General features: G+C 44.8%; 1 protein-coding gene across 4 annotated transcripts in view; it reads right to left on the bottom strand.

Annotated features, from left to right (window-relative positions):
* FAM107B (family with sequence similarity 107 member B) overlaps positions 1–9,534 on the bottom strand; it is a 59,361-nt gene extending 49,827 nt beyond the window's left edge. The window contains exons 1-2 of one of the 4 annotated variants that reach the window (XM_030959476.1): positions 9,369–9,534; positions 7,502–7,615 (exon numbers count right to left, since the gene is read on the bottom strand). The gene's annotated coding sequence lies outside the window, so the exon portion shown is untranslated. Of the gene's footprint in view, positions 1–5,406; positions 5,426–7,501; positions 7,616–9,368 lie in introns of those variants that run through there. The other 3 variants (XM_030959472.1, XM_030959473.1, XM_030959475.1) reach the window with 3 other exon arrangements.
* Between the last annotated feature and the right edge of the window lie 4,509 nt (positions 9,535–14,043).

The raw sequence follows: 14,043 nt of genomic DNA, 5'->3' as shown, positions 1-14,043 counted from the left end.
GCAATGATTACAGAGACATTTAATCTTGGGAATCTGAATGACTGAATATTATAGTACAGAATTTTTTTCCACTCCTCTTCCTGAGAGAAAATACAGAGGAGTAAGAGCTCCTTATGTCATTGCTTTTACAGCAATAAATTTTTTTGTTCTATTCAGTGTTTTGTTAATCTGGGCCTTTCTAAATCCAATCTTTGCCCGACTTCCTTGCACGTGAAACATCTGCACTTCCAAAATAAATGAACTACATCTGTGCCTGTTTTACCAGTCAATTAATCAGCTTCCTATTAAGGGAGAAAATACCCTAAACCAAAATGAGATTCTGGAAATAAAATAAAGATGAACCTCAAGCCTTGTGAATCATCAAATCTGAGCAGGAAATCAGCTGAGGATTCTTCATCATTAGAGATAAAACAGGAATAAATACCACTGGCTCAAACTTTAATTCTTAATTCTACTAGTGCTGATGTAACTTGCAAAAAAGAGATTAAGATCCAATACTAAAATGGGAGGAAGGGGTTGAAACAATCCCTCAGAGCAGTCATTTAACAAAGCACCACTTTATCAATGCATGCCATGCCCAATTTGATTTATTACTCCAATTTCAGTGTTGGAAGGAATAAAGTCTTCAAAAGCACACACTCCTCTACTTTAAAGCTCATTCTAAACTCTTGCCTTTTAGTGCACAGAACAGCACTAAAAGTTTTTGCTGCATTACACATGCAGCACTCCCCTGTATGCCACCAGATGCTGTCAGTCAAAAGAATGAAGCATCAAAACAAAGCCTTCCATCAATACAAAAAAAAATCCACAGGAGAGCAGAACAGGTGACATCACTTGTTCTCCAGCAACCACTCACCTTTTTCTTTCATAATTCTGTGGTAGGGAATGAAAACTAAGATGCTTTGGAAAACAACTTTACTGAAAGCTGATATGAAGATGCTTCAGCAGTTAAGAATTTTGTACACCAGACACTGAGATCTTAACTGGCACAGCAATATAAACCTGGGCATCCTTCTGGGACAAAGCTGCTGTACACGACACACTGAGGCCACCTCAACCTCAGCACCACAGGAACAGGAGCCTCCCCCTGGCAGCTGCTGCCTGCAGTCATCCCGTGCTAGCAACTCTGGGAGAAGGAAAGCCACAGGAAACCATGGCAGGGGATTAGGAAGAGACTACACAGACACAGGAATTACAATCTGAGCAAAAAATGTAGCTACTTAGGTATCCAAATGGCCCACTGCCACAACATGCAAGTCCCCCAGGACTTAGATCCTTTCCCCATCCTGAAGTTCTTCTCCCAGTTCCTTTAAAAAGTTATCCCAGTATCATGGACCTGTCTGACCCTGACTGCTTTTTGAGCTGGCTCCCAGTTTTAGTCATCTGCTCTAAAATTGCACAATTAAAGTGACAGTTTTGGAAATCTTCTAGAAAAAAAAAGTACTGGTCTAACTTGTATTAAGCCCTCCTTTTTTTTTTTTTTGAAAATTAGATTTACTATATAAACCAGTGTTTCTCCTCCCTGCAGTATTTTTGGCTGAAGCTGGCAAATGGATTACATTTAGCTAAAGGAACACATTGTCTTGGATCTGTTGATCCTATTAGTTACCTGGAAATAGGTAACAAGGTTGAAGAGATGCTTTTTTAATGCTTCTACAGAGAAAAAGTAGGCCCTAACTAGCTGAAAATTATAGAGAAGCCCCCTGGGAACAGCTTACAGTGCTAAAATTTCTTCCTGTAGTGCAATAAACATGAGCAATGAAGCAGCTTTATACAGATACATAATGCTACAGTGGAAGTTTAAGTAAAAATCTGTCTCTCCATCAAAGTAGCTGTATTCATTGCAAGAAAACTTTTTCCACTTCAACCCTCACACCAACATGCTTCATCTTTTTGTGTCTCTAATATCCACTCACAAACTCTTCCTTACTTAAACTGTAAATTCTTCAGGGCAGAGACTGCCTCTTTACAACAGTGATAAGTGGGACAGACCCTCAGGCCACTGGAAAACAAAACAATAGTTAGCACACTTACTTTCTAACTTCATGTGCTAACTTGTCCTCAAACCCTCAAACAAGGAAATTTATTTTATTTTGCTTACATACTACACTGAAAAAGACCCCAACCAACAAACCAAAACCAAAGCAGTCATTGCACACTCAGTAAGTTAGATTTACAGAGGAAACTTTGAAGGTACTGCACTTTTGCCCAATTAGGGAAAGGATGTAGAATATAACATGGCCAGGTGATGCCTCTAGCCTCTCCCTCTTTATGCCCAGATGAATCAGTCATTAACTGCAGACAAAGCAAGGCAGGCCCAAGAACTCAGACTGGAGCTTCCCCAAAAGAGAGTTTTGATACAATGGCATATGTAACACTGCTTGGACATTTTAAACTAAATCCTCCACCTAAGACCCACAGGCACAGACATTCACAAACTCCAATCTTCATGACAAGCTTCAAGGTTGACTCTCTAGTTGCTGTACTTCAGAAAATATTTTTTAAATCTTTTCATCAGGATTTAGTTTCACACCAAGAGGTAAATGCTTTCTGCTCTTCAGAGACATTATTTTCTTGAATTCCAAAGTTTGCTTTCAATGTATTTTTGAAAAAGGAAAAATATATTTGCTCATATTTTGTGTAAGAAGTTTATTACTTGCTCAGCCTTCTTGTACTTGAAAGAACAAACAGATAAATAGAGAGTAATGGGCAGGCTAACATTGCCTTTGGAGAGTCACTGGCTCCCACAGTTGCCATCTGTGGTAACAAACCACTCACAGCCAGGGCTCCCTTCCAGAACACACCAGACTCCCTGTGCCTGAGCACTTCTGATCAGGTGCTGTGTCACTGGCTGCTCACTATGACAAAGGACACAGGAGAATGGTGGGACAGTGCCAAGGCAAGACATGCTCACCTTCCAAAAGGTCACCTCTTCATGTGGCAAAGCCCACTGCCCGCACCCTCAACACCCTGGGGACAACCCCCAGCACTTGTTTGTTCCGCATGTTAGGCAGGGATGGCCTCAAATGTACTTGAGGCTTAGAAGAAAATATTGGTTTACTTTTAGATACCAGAACAATCCCAGACAATGAAAATAGCAAAACTACCATGATTCTTTCCGCCATCCTTTCCTCCATTCCCATCCAGACTTGTGTATAAATTTCTGACAGACTGTTTTCAGGGAGCAGCACTGATGTGCCAGGTATTATGAGAGTTACGTAAGTGTATTACAGCTTGCCTGATTTGTCATAGATCTTCTTCAAGGACAAGGAACCTCAAAAAGCTCTAGGATGAAAAAAAAAAACCCAAGCACAGAACCATAAATAAAATCATAACCCAATCAAACTCCTCCTCCCTATTCTCTCCAAAAATAAACTCAACAAATCCCAGTGCCTTCAGATGAAAATTGGTTTTCTTCTTCTACCAGCAGCCAAGCCCCAAACTGTATCTGAGAGTGAGGCCAGGCACCCACTCTTCCTTGAAGGGCACCAAGGAGCTCAACCACTGCAGCAGGTCTGTAGGATGTGGCAGCAATGCAATGAGACATTCAGCAAGTCATACTTGTCCCCAGTGACGCTTCAGAGGAAACTGAGGTAGCAGAGACATATTTCAGTGAAATAGCAGGGCAGTGCACATGTTCAAAGGGCTGCTCAGCAAGTCATCCTGCCAGGAAGAGGAAAGGTTTACTTTGCCTTAAACTCCTCACTCTTCAGAGGTACTAAACAGTGAAGCTGTACCTCTGTGGTCCTTCTAACATGCAAAGCTACTCCAGACCATTCACTCTGAGCCCTGTCCTTAAGTGCTCCAGTCAGCTAGAGGTGCACTTCACCCAGCTGACAGCACAAACTCCAGCTTCCCTGAAATCTTTTCAGCTTGTTTAGAGGCATCCAGCACAGGCACTGGCCTAGATGAGGAATGCAGTTATGCACACACGAATGGTCTTGACCCACTTCTCGCCACATCGTCCTGGCCACTCGGAGCTGTGAACTCTATTTATTATTAGCACCAGAACAAAAAAAAGCCTGTGTATGTACATGAGGTCTGACAAATGCCCACTCACTGCACAGGCAAGGAATGAAAGGAATTGTTCTATTATTTGCCATCATCATCCTCCTCTGGCCAGCCCACTGAATGCCATGACTATTGAAATACCTTTGATGGGCAGAGCTTGCCTCCCCTTCAGGGCAGACACTGCTGACCTGGTGAGGCAGCACCAGTGGGCACAAGCACAGTGAGCTGGACATCCTCCAAGGGGCACAGGAGAACTCTAAATCATCAAGTAAGGAAAAGAAGCTCTAAGTGAGTTCCCCTTTATAGAGTAACACTTTCAAGACTGAGTTTCTCCTGCCGAAAATATACTTTACTACAAAGCAGAGGGACTGCTTCAAATGCAGCCAAACATGAGGGCAGTTTCTCCTTTAGAAGCATTCCTGGGTTTCAGCTCTATAGCTTAGAAGATAGGTAAGTAATTCCCCAGTACAATGTAAAACACAAGATCCATCCCACCACAACAAGCAACAAGGTTGTTCTGCAGGATATTAACATACCCCTCACAGCAGCAGCACTTTTCATGCTTTGTCATCACAAGTTCTCTACAGGACTCTAATGCAGCTCACACAGAGAGGCTGTAAATGTAAATGCTGAGATTTGCTAAAGGACAGCACAGAGGTTTTGCAGTTCATCCTGAAAGCACACATGCTCCCAAAAATTGCAGTAAAAATGTAAAAATAAAGAAATTGAGCTCATCTAAATGAAAGGGATTTGTCCCACTGTTCCTAAATGACTGCACAGTTTCTTTCTTGATGAGGAGCATGTATGTGCACAAAAGGCAACCTTCTGCCTTCATGATGTCAAAAACATTTTAAAAATGTAAGCAAACCCAGGAGTTTTGCTTCTAGGGTAAATAAAGCTAAACAAGGCAAAGGTTATTGCATTTGTGCTCCCTGCTGATATCATAAAACTAGGATTCTTGTCCCAGCTAAGCAAGCTGAAGACCTGCTAAAGACTCAGTAAACTCCATTGCAGACTATGTTACAAGCAAACTGCACCAAGTCACCACAAAACCTGCCCTTTCAGCTACACGCCCAGGCTAAACCCATGGAGGAAATACTGATTTCAAAAGTTATTTTAAAATGTGACACAGACCAGCAGACAGAACTACCCCAAATGCTCCAAAATCTTTGCAACTTATTCTTTTATAGACATAGCTTGGAAACACTGCTCTCCCACCTGTGAGAGTCCCACCCTTCATTGCACAAAACTTACAGCACTGGCCTAAGCACAAGAAGTAGGCTGTCAGCACAAAAGTTGTTTTGAAACCAAAGTGACAAACAGGACTGACTTCACAATTAAAACCATCAAGCACCAAACATAGCACTGTAAGGAAAAGCTAAATTACTAACTTACTTTAGCTTTCCCAGAGTGACAGAGCACAGGGGTAGCAGGTAAGCTCCAGTGCTTCGAGTTCCGCAGAAAAGGGAAGAAAAGACCACATCCTTCCTCTTTTTGCAGACACCTGCAAAAAAGTGCTCCCTGCTCATACAGCCCCGTAAGATTTTTGCCACAGGAGAACTGCCACAGGCCACTCCCTGCTGTCATGCAACACCCACAGCCCTTCACACCAACAAGCCAAAGCAGAAAAGCAGCCAGGTGAGAAGAGCAGCTACGTGAGTGTCTGTGCATATCACAACGAAGAGCAGCCACCCCTTTAGAAAACAGTTAAAAAAAAAAAGGACAAGCCTGGTCTCTCAGGGTGGAGATCTCTACTCAAACCACCTCACCCAGCTGCTGGGGTCACAGAAAGGCAGTCTGGCCTTGCCTTGACCCACCTGGCTCTGCAAAGTCTCCTCTGCCCTTCTGCTGGCACCGGCTCACACACGACTGTACAGTGGGACAGATGAGGGACCTCCCCAAAGACCCAGCCAGAGACCCATCTGTAAAAGCAGCACCCACTATTTGAAGGCAGGTAGAGAAAGGAGAAGAAAAAGGTCCCTTTCCTTCTTCTCTTTTCTCCTGTGCATGCTGACTCTTTGTTTAAGTACTCATCACTACAAAACCCTTCTGTTTTCCACAGTCTTACAAAGATGAGCATGGTTGTGATGGAAGAGCAGTCAACCACTGAATACATCACAGCCAGGTAACCCAACCAGTTTTCACACTGTGCCTTTTGGGCTGTGCCTCCTCTCTTCTCCCACTCCTTCTGGCAGGGGCAATACTTTCATTTCAACACCAGCCAACACCTCAGGACACATGAGTTTAAGTTCTTCCACCACCACAAAGTTCCTATGTGGTCACAGACAACTCATTTTTCTTGCTTGTGATCCTATTTCCCATCTGCAAAGGGAAGGTGTCTTCCCCACAATGGGAACACAGAGTATTCCACTTTAGAATGGTTTTAGAGGGATTACTATAAAAATGAAGCATTCGAAGAGATAAGCCTGGCAAGAGCATGCAAGACATGGGAAGTATCACTGATAAATGTAGTTCTAAACAGATAATTTATCTTTCTCATAAAAATATGTTTTTCCTATCAAATTTGCAGCTTTATGTACAGGTTAGCATATGAAACTATTCTTTTTCCACATCTGAATCCTTCCACTGTTTTATGTCAAAACAAAACATCAAAACCCTGACTTACATGCCTTTTAAGTGAACACAGAAGAGCTGCAGGCTCTTTGCAACATTATGCTGTGCTGCAAACCATACTTCCCTGACAGTGAAAAACACCCCAGGTCTGGCCAAACCAGAGCAAACTTTAGACTAACAACTGAGCTGAAGAAACACTAAGCATTTTCTTTCCCTTCACAGCAAGACCATGCATGTGTCTTGCTCTTTGATACTGTGTCAGAAGGGTATCAGCCCTGGGCTGTGTCAGACATGCTCTCTTTGGGTTCTTATGAGATGCAAATAGATCCAAAGTTGTACAGCACAGAGATGTCAGATAGAAAAGGGCTCAGCAGAAGCTGAGCACTGAAACTGGCTCTGTTTACAACTACCACAGTCCCAGAACAGATTAAGAGTTGGCCACATGTATTTAATACTGTTAACCGCATACAAAGATAACATAGCTTTATTCAATAAAATATTTTCTTTGAAACTTTGATAGAGCCAAAGCTCTGTTAGAGCCAATTACTTGTTAAACAGTTCCATTCTTCTTCCCACAGCTAGCAAACATGATTATTTCCTTCTCTCTTCCCCCATTTTTCCTTCTGCCCCAATTTTTAGGTAATTTCCCTGTCCTTACTGAATTCACGAAGGAATGTTCTAAAAACCAGGTTTTCAATGCCCTGAGTATGGGCAGTTGTGTAAAAATTGAGAGACTCCCCCACCCCCAGGCCAGTCTATCACTCTGTATCAAGGCAGGCTGTTCCACTGTGTGACTCTGACAAACAATCTGCCACTTCAGCAAAGGCACTGACCAGAGGCACCACACAAATCAGATTCTGAAGGAGAGCACGAGAAAGATCTCCCAGCTGCAGCTGCCACGGAGCTCCTCACTTACCCAGTCGTGCAGGGGTGGTGCACGGGTCAACAGTCTCAAAACCTTTAAATGCTTGGAGGTGAACTGGACTGCAGAGAAACTTCTTAATTTTGAAGAGAGAAAAAGATGCTAAGACTGAAAAAGAAGGAAGAGAATAAATTAAGGGCTATGAGATCGGAAGCAGAAAGGAGAAAGCAAGCGGGAAAGTATCGTGAGGACCTCATGAGACGATTCTCCCACTCCTAACTTTCAGGAACATGAGCATGCCATTTTAATTAACAATACTTAAGTGCTGAAGACAATATAGTGACACTACTCTTGAGCATTATGGACACAGAAGTGACATTTCACCTGCCAAAACCATCCCTGGCAAAACTCCACCATCATCAGTGGAACTACACCAAGCATGAAATTGGCCCACAGTTGCACTAAGACAAAAAAGGCTTTGTTTCAGGAGATATAGGGAATTTCTGCTTCTTTATAATAAAGCTCAGCGATTGTTTACTGTCTCTAAGCAAATATCCCCGACACCAAACAAGCAGCCATCACATAGCACACACTGTCTCTCCATAGGAAAACATCCATCAATAAAGCAACAGATTACCAGCGTCCTGTTCATATCACAAGAAAATGAAAGACAGTTTAAATGCCTCCCAAATTGCCTACCAGATCCACAAGCAATCATTCTCATTTTCAGCAACATCCTTCCACCCTCCTCTGCCAAGTCAAGGAAGGTTGATTGTCCTGACTGGTGCTACAGGACTCAGCACACACACAGATGTACCACAACGCTGAGCAGCTCCACTGCCACAGTTATTCAACAATACTCCCACCACAAACTATACCCTGCGACCACACTGTGCTCACACTGAAACATCTTTTTCCTCCTTTTGTTACATTTTGGGTTGGCCATGTGTATTTCCAACGAAATCCCACAAGTTCACATGTTTCTGCCCTTCTCTCGAGTTGGCCACAAACATACCCTGGGCTTACAGGACCAGACTCTGCTCCAATGCCAGCCACGGCCGTACACCACATTTGCATAGTATCGATTTGTGCCAGAACTCGTTAAGCTATGAAAAAATTCAGTGGCTGAAGCAAACAAGTAGCTCGGACACACAGAGCTCCTGTACTGCACCCTTTCCCCTTATGCACCCCCACAATGCCTTTCTCCGTGCAGTTTCCCTGGCCAGCTTCGCAGCCTTTCAACCCAATGCCCAGGAAAACCTGGACATTTGAATTTCCAGGGTCCTTGAGGGAAAGTTTGACAGACCCAGGTGGGATTGGTGGGAGCACAGGAGAAGAACTCCTCGGGGCTTGTCCCGCTCCCAGCTTCTACTTGGTTTAAAGATCTGTAAGAAGACATCCACTGTCCATACCAGAAGTTCAGCTGCTCTGAACGCTCATTTTACAGAGCACCACGTATAGGAAATACAACATTTATCATATTTATTTGCTTTTCCAACTCCTCTTCCCGACCACCATCACCCACTCCCCCAGGGATCCCGCGGTTCTATGGGGGTGCTCCCACGGCTGCAAGAGACACCCAGGGATCAAAGCTGCCCCCAACAACACCCGAACACCCCACGGACACACCGAACACCCGGGGGGAGAGCCGGGGACACCCACGGGGGGCGGCAGACCGGCAGCACGGCCGGAGCCCCACACACCCCAGCACCCTCCTGCTTGCTCCCCCTTTAATTTATGCAAAGCCACGACGAACTCCCCGTGTTTCCCTTCACGAAGGAAAGCGCGGGTGCCCCCCCAGCAGGGACCCGCCGCTCCCGCCTCTCTTCCCCGGGAGACGCCGTCCCTCAGACCCCCTGGGCTGGGATATCCCGTCCCTCCGCGCCAGCGCCTTTGTGTGCGGAGCACACACAGAACCTACCTCGGCGGGGCGGCTCTGCCCGCCCGGCAGCGCGAGGGACGAGGGCAGGGGGAGCCGAGGAGGGACGGAGAGGAGCAGCCGCTGCTCGCCCGCCCGCCCGATGCCTTCCGAGTGTCCGCCCGGCCCCGCCACACGCGCGGAGCCGGCCCGGCCGCGCCTGAGGGGAGCGGCGGGGCGGGCCGGGGGCGGGCCCGGCGCTGAGTCACCGCCGCGGCCGCCCCGCCGCCTCCTTTGTTGTCAGGCGTGGAAAAATCTGGGGTGGCGGGGATGGCTGGGGGGAAATCCCGAGAAAAAAGGGGGGGAAACTGGGTCTGTGTGGCGGCCTGGGCCGCGCTCCACGGGCTCAGCGCTGCCCCGGGAGGGACAAGGCGCGTGGGGCAGCCACGGGTGTTCTCAAACTCCTGCCGGGGCTCACCGTCGGGAGACACCTCTCCTTCCATGGAAAAGAATTTTTCCTGTAACTTTCCCACTGGTTCCTTCCCGTATCCCGGAGCCCAGTCCCTGTGGATGCTCCCACCGTTCATTCTGTAGGAATTAAAGTCCCAATCCAAACGAAAGGTTAGGATGTCACGGCCAGCCAGCCAACACGTGTTCAGCGTACCAATATCTGTCCCCGAGCGAGCATTACACGATGGGGACATGAGAAAATATCGGGGACACGGCATAGTTTGCACAGATTTGGGAATGAAGCCAAACAAAGACATTTGGGGATGAAATGTATGTTTACACTGGGGCACACACTGGGATTAAACAGATTTCTTTTGTGTGTTTATCACTGGGATTATTTTGCGTTTCTTCAAAACAGATGACTTGAATCACAGCGCAGCGACTGGAGCCACCTCAGGGATGAAAAGATTCAGCTTGGTTTGGGGAGCTCAGTAATTTGAGGACCTAAACCTTCAGCATCCCTTGGGCTGTGGAGACCCTTCCTCTGCAAAACCCCAACCCCAGAGGTCCCAGCAGGAAGAGTGTTGGGTGCTCAGTAGATGGTGCTATTTCCACCGAATTTATCCTAAGTAACCCTCTGCCCCAGGATGGGAAGGGCAGTGAGCCAGTTTGAGAAACAGGTTTTCTGTGAGGAAGGACTGAAATCCGGAGTGCTGGTGTGTACTAAAAGACTGCTCAGGTCTTTGTGTGCAGCTGTTCTTCCACTAGGAATAAACGGCAGCCGGGTTGAAACGTAGGAAATGGATGAAATCCAGGGCACCAGTGGCCATTGGCACATCTGGTTCAATTCAAACCGGCTGCCAAGGACCTGCATACACAATCAGAGCTGTCCTGTGAACAGATGAAATGTTAAAAAATGCTGAATGCTCCTCCAAAAGTCCCTTGTGACATGCCAATCTGGCCAGCTATTTGTGTTGTCCATGTCCACAGTGTCAGCCCCGGAGATAGGCAGCCTCATTCCTCAGCACTCTTTCCTTTACAGGAGTGTTGTGAGATATGGTTGTTCTGTATGTGGTGCTCATGGACACTGTATGGAGAAAACCCCATAAAAATTGATTCTTTTAAAATAAATATGGTAAAATGATGTGCCTGGATGAATGAGGCAGTATAAATATTGATTAGTTCCCTGGTCTGGGAGCAACCCTCTGTCTGAAGCATGGGAGGGAAATTTGCAATGAAATAAAATTAACTGCAAGGCCAGCAGAATGCTGTATTTCCCTATCTTTTGCATTCTTGACCTTATAGACCTCTCCTTATCATTTCTGTATGTAAGCATTAACAATTTGTTTTCTAAAGACGCTTTGTAGTAGCCCTGATGAAGATTTTTTATCTCTGCTGGCTTAGACACTGCACAGGCAGTTGTCCCTGCTCTGAAATCTGACACATTACCTCAGTGTTTCCCAACCCTTCCTCAGCACAGACAGCTATTTTGTTGTGATATGTGTGGTCTTCCCAGTAGATCCTGCACATCCACAGCTTTAAATGGAATGTAACACTTTTCTGGGGCAAAATTACAAAAAAACTCTGCCATGGCTTGTCAAAGGAGCACAGGCATTTTTCATGGGGTTTTGTTCCAGGGTTGCAGTTTAAGTTTGTGGTTATGGAGCATCGTTGGCAGGTGCAGATTTAGCAAAGTCCACACACATACAGAATTATCTTGTGCTTTGTGAAATTACTGTAATGCTGTGCAGCCCCTAAGCTGCCATGGCCATATGCAGACCTGAAAATTATTGCTGGACAGAAGCAAGAAAGGGGAAGATTTGTAAGGGGCAGAAAGTTGAAAGGACTCACCAAGGCCACACCTCAAGACCAGCAATGGCTGAGACCAACCTGTTATTCTGATGTCTTAATTCCTCATAAAAGACCGTGGTCAGATGAAAGCTCTGAGTCAAACACCTCACGAGCAATTTAAGGGATAATTTGAGTCATCACACTGCCTGGCTTTGGTGCAAGAGCTGCCTGGTACCTCAGACCCGTGGCGGGGGAATGAGCCAGTCCAGCTCAGCTGCAGCCCCTGAGAGAGGAGCACATCAGTGGTCAGCATTGCATCCCATCTGTGAGCCACTCAGATTCCTGGAATTCCTGTTCTTTCTTTAAGGCACTTCGTATGTGCCTTTTGCCTTTTGCCCACATGAAAATTACAGTCCATGGTTCACATGATGAAGAAATTTGGCCACAACTGCATTTTACTCATGACAAGCCTTCTCCCCCCAGCACTGTGGGTACTGAAACTCTAGAAAGCACTCAAAAAAGCCTCAGGGATCTTTCTAGATGAAAAATAACATATAAATGTAAAACATTACCATTTCATTTTAAATTAAAAGCTGTGTATTGGAATTTTTAAAAAATTAATAAACTGGCTGCACTTTAGACAGAATGATTTACTGGAAATACTTAATATGAAAAAGTTCCCTTCTTGTTAATATTATAGCCAAAAGTGCATAGACATTCTATCATATGATCATCACAGGGCATTTGTAATATGTACTTTGGCATTTTGATATCTCATTAATCAAGTATTATGTATTTTAATTGCCTGTTGCTGTTTGTAATTCTTTTAGCCAAACTGCAGAATTAAAAGCAAAATCATCCTTTAATTTAAATCCCTCTTTGTGAGGGAGGGAATTGCATTTTATGCTGTGCCTGCGCCATACCTGGCCTTTGAGTGTTACCACATTATAACCTTAAATAATAGCAATAACAATTTTACTGTAGCAGAAACAAAGTGGAGTATTTTACAAGGGCAGACACAAGTGGAGTCAGCTGCTGTGGGATTCCCCTTGCTTAGTTTTGGCTGTCTGCAAGCAGACGTCTCGTCTAAGCAGGTCATGAAGGCTGGGCAAGGGGAAGGTACCCTCAAAGAGAGATTTGTGCCTCCTACCCTGAATGTCTGTGTTAGAATTGGACTGATTGCTTTGGAAGTGCTTCTGGTGGTTGTACAAGGCAGCACCTGACCAGCTTCAGCTAGATGCTTTCCTCAGAATTTCTTTAGCTTTGTGTAATTTCTTCACTCAGAGTGGCAAAATGCCTCCCTGTGTCCAGCTCCCCTTTGCAAAAAGGAGTTGAGTGCTGCCTGTACACCAGGATTTTTATTCCATATAATGTGAGGAAGCTCTGACTTGAGTCACAGGAGACTGTGGTTTTCTTTATTCCTCTGTAGCCACTTTAAATATAATTTTTTCCCTAGATTTTTAATTTAATAGAAGTAAATCAACGGGAATGCAGGTTGCTATGAATGTTTTTCCATACCATAATCCTGCAGAAACATCAGTTAAGTATTTGAAGAAACATCTGCTATGCACATAGATGAACATATATATAGGAGCTGAACAGTATGACTTCAGAGGTTGCAGGGTTTTCTTTACACAAAGCCAGAGGCATAAAAGGGATTTCCTCCAAGTTTTCCTGTGTATTAATAATGAAGATCAGGATGCCACCTTTGCTTCCTCCCCTTCTGAGCATACAGTGAAAGGAAATGGTTCTGGATCGAATCACAAAGAGCAGTGGAAAAAAACAAACTGCACTCCACGCTGGCACTCAGAAGTTTAATTATCCAGCACACTGCATCTTTATGGAAGAAGTAGACAGATAAATGCCATATGTTAATAGTTGGCCCCTTGTGGGTGACCTTTGACTCAAATATTCCATATAGTGATTAATGTCACACAGTTGGATCCAAAACATGCTCATTCCCCAGGCTGCAGAGAAAAAAAAAAAAAAAAAGGGGATTTAATTTACTTTCCAAAAGCAGAATTTCATTTGCCCACTTTTTTGAGACTGATTTTATCCCTGCCTGTAGTCTGGGCTCTGAAAAGCTGTTCTGCACTCCCTCTGCTAGGACTTAAGACCAAGCTTGTCATCTTGCCTCCACTACTGACTCTCTGGGCAACCTGAAATAAGTCATTTTCCCTCAGGTTCTGGTCTAGTAGAACAGAGAAAATAACTCTGACTTCCTTACTGACACCATTTGAACTTGCAGATAGAAGACACTAAGTGAGGTTAATCTTCAAATAAAATTTGATATTGACCTCTAGAACCTGAAGGTGTCACAATATTAGGTCAGAAAATTATAGATATACTTGGATTGTGGTTTTCTGGCCGCTTTCTCCCCTGATCTTGCCATTTTTATGGGCCTTTGCTTCCCTTCTCTTGTCATTATAGTGATCTTACATCATTGTAGTAAGATCACTGTACCCCTGGCACTGGCACAGGGAAGCAGGCACCAAGA

Source organism: Camarhynchus parvulus, chromosome 1A (assembly GCF_901933205.1).
Source record: "Camarhynchus parvulus chromosome 1A, STF_HiC, whole genome shotgun sequence".
Lineage (NCBI taxonomy): Eukaryota > Metazoa > Chordata > Aves > Passeriformes > Thraupidae > Camarhynchus > Camarhynchus parvulus.
This window is presented reverse-complemented; position numbering and strand designations above follow the sequence as displayed.